This window comes from Odocoileus virginianus, unplaced genomic scaffold, assembly GCF_023699985.2.
Source record: "Odocoileus virginianus isolate 20LAN1187 ecotype Illinois unplaced genomic scaffold, Ovbor_1.2 Unplaced_Contig_4, whole genome shotgun sequence".
NCBI lineage: Eukaryota > Metazoa > Chordata > Mammalia > Artiodactyla > Cervidae > Odocoileus > Odocoileus virginianus.
In genome coordinates, this window is record NW_027224321.1 from 3,338,515 (window position 1) to 3,341,551 (window position 3,037).

At 54.6% G+C, this 3,037-nt stretch overlaps 1 long non-coding RNA gene across 1 annotated transcript; it reads left to right on the forward strand.

Moving 5' to 3' along the window:
- Positions 1 to 939: 939 nt before the first annotated feature.
- LOC139033823 (uncharacterized) lies at positions 940 to 2,670 on the forward strand. The gene is made up of 3 exons (XR_011486306.1): positions 940 to 1,304; positions 1,526 to 1,578; positions 2,140 to 2,670. It is a non-coding gene; the product is annotated as an uncharacterized lncRNA (long non-coding RNA).
- The last annotated feature ends 367 nt before the right edge of the window (positions 2,671 to 3,037 follow it).

Consider the following 3,037-nt stretch of genomic DNA (forward strand, 5'->3'; position numbering starts at 1 on the left):
GGTACATATATACAATGGAATATTACTTGGCCATAGAAAAGAATGAAATAATATCATTTGCATCAACATGGCTGGACCTAGAGATGAGCCTACTAAATGAAGTGTCAGACAGAGAAAAGACAAATACCATGTGATATCACTCACATGCGGAATCTAATTTTTAAACAATGATATAAATGAACTGATTTACAAAGCAGAATTTCATAAATTTCAAAAACAGAAGAGGGTCTTAACCACTGGAGCACCAGGGAAGTCCTCTCTCGTTTTCCACTTTGAGCCATTGATCTCCCTGTCAATACAGAACAGTCTTACCACAGCGCTGTAGTGACCCTAACATCTGGGCTCCCCAGGTGGTGCTAGTGGTAATGTATCCTCCTGCCAATGCAGGAGACACAAGAGATGGGGGTTCAGTCTCTGGGTTGGGAAGATCCCCAGAAATAGGGAATGGCGCCCCACTCCAGGACTCTTGCCTGGAGAATCCCATGGACAGAGGAGCTAGTGGGCTGTAGTCCACGGGGTCGCAAAGAGTTGGACATGACTGAGCATAATGATGACCCTAACATCATAATGCATTCTTTTTTAAGAAAATGAAGTCATCTGAACTAAATTTGTATCTGAATTTCCCCCACATCCTTTGAAGATCCTGCCAGAGTTAGGGCACAGTGAGCAGAGATGGTCCCTAACCCCGGACCCTATAGTGAAGAGGGGTGAGGACCTCCGGCAGGGGGAGGGGATGAAAACGGCTCAGCAGGGCGTGGGGTTGGGGGTAGGGGTGACCACTGGGCCCTGTAGGTCTGGCCACAGGGCCGGGAGTCTTAGTGGCGCCCCTGCTTGGGGCTGGACCGACCGCAGGGGCACAGGGCACAGGCAGGAATGATGGCAGACGGTCTCTCTGAACCCGGTGCTGCGACGGGAAGTGATTCAGGTAACCGGAAGTGATTCAGGTAACCGCAAGCTCCGGGCCTGAGTTGGTGGATGGCGAGCCAGCGTCCTCCGCCCGGGCTGGGATGACCCTGGGCAGGCACGCCCCTCCTCCCCGTCGCCCAGCAGGCACTGCTCCGATCGCCCGTGGTGAAACTGACTTGGTGACCTACTCAATGCTCTCAGACCCCTGCCTCAGTGCCCCTCTCCCTTACAGGCGCTTCCCTGGGATGGCCTCCCAAAAGAAACCATTTGCATCAGATACGTTCAGCATCCGCTCCTGGGGGACACACGCTGAGAACAGGGCCCAGGGTTGCTTTGTGCTGGTTGCCCTGAGTCTGTGTTTGCACTGACAGCTGGCGGCTTCCTTGGTAGATCAGACGGTAAAGCATCTGCCTGCAATGTGGGAGACCCGGGTTCGATCCTTGGGTTGTTGGGAAGATCCCCTGGGGAAGGCAATGGCAACCTGCTCCACTACTCTTGCCTGGAAAATCCCATGCACAGAGGAGCCCCCTAGGCTACAGTCCATGGTGTCGCAAAGAGTCGGTCGCGACTGAGCAACTTCTCATTCTTTCTTTCTTTTCTTTTGATACTTTCACACCAGATGCTCCCTAATATTCGATCCTCACATGACGAGGCTCTCTGTCTCAGCCAACAGTAAGTGCAACCTTGGCAATTTTACCTGAGGCTTCCAGAAGGGGTAAATTATTGGAGTGTTCTGTTTTATGCTCATCTTACCAAAATGAATAGTGCTGTAGACTCAATGTTCGCATCCCTTCAAAATTCATATGTTGGGCCCCATGTGACTGTATTTGGAGACAGGGCTCGTAAGGGGGTGGAGAGAGTTTACTGAAGTCATAAGGGTGGGGTGCTGATCCGATAGGACTGGTGTCCTTATAAGAATGCAAGGAGCGAGGACAGATCTCTCTCCCTCTGTGTCCACACAAACACAGAGGAAAGGCCACGTGAGGACACAGCACAGTGAGGAGGCAGCCATCGGCCAGCCGAGAAGGAAGTTCTCAGAAACCAAGCCAGTGAGAAGCTTGATCCTGGACTTGTAGCCTCCAGAAGTGGGAGAAAAGTCATTGCTACGATTTAAGCCACCCAGTCTGCGGCGTTTTCTTACAGCAGCCCAAGTGGACTCATAGGCAGGAAACAGGAAGGAAGGAAGGGAGGGAGGAAGAAGGTGTTCATACTTGTGATGTCTCTTTAACTCAGGCCAGTGGGACAGTGATGGGACCCTCTAGAAGGGCCAGCAACAGGGAGCCCTTCGCTTCCATCAACACTCACAAGATCCAAGAAGAACCATAAGGAGAGGGCAAGCTCGTCTCATCCAGCCAGCCCGGCTCAGCGCCCAAGCGCCTTGGCTGCGAGTGGAGAGGGTGGGGTGCGCCCCCTGGGGCCGGAACTGCTCAGCTGCCTCATCAGGGTCTGAACTCATCGTTCAGGGACACACGGACGTGCCCGGAGGGCTCCAGCCGCCAGATGTGGGATGCCCCCCAGGCTGGAGGACTTCCTGGCCGGCGACATCTATTCCGGGCTTCACACAAAGGACGTTTTGGCAGGACCGTTGCAGGCTTTACCCTCCAGACGTCTGAAGTCATCCTGCCTGTGAAATCAAGCATAGATGTGCTAGGACTCCAAAGACCGTCGAGTTGAAACCAGACACCTCCAGACGTGGCAAGCCACTGAGCAGAAGAATATAAACCCTAAAGCTCGCTGCTAGGTCTGCCCCGGAGAAGTCTGTGATTATAGAGGTGCCTCAGTCACTAAGATCAGGTGGGGCAGCCTGACAGCCACCCCCAAAGCTCCTCGTGGTGGGGGTCGGGGGCTGCATGGGCTCCAGGCCAGGGCAGGTGGACAGAGGGCTCTTGTGGGGCTGAGACCAGGGCCTGGGGATTCTGGGTCCCTGGGGTGGGCAGGGCTGGCTGTAGTAACCCACTCAGGCCAGGAGAGGGCATCAGAGGGCAGTGGGAACCAGCCTGTGGACCAGGGAGTCCCACCCCGGCTGGCCTGAAGGGTTCTTTCCCAGGTTCCAGGATGAACTCCCAGAAGGTACAGACCTCTGGGTCAGTGGCCACTGCCCTCCGTCCTGAGCTCCTGGAGGGCGGGCAGC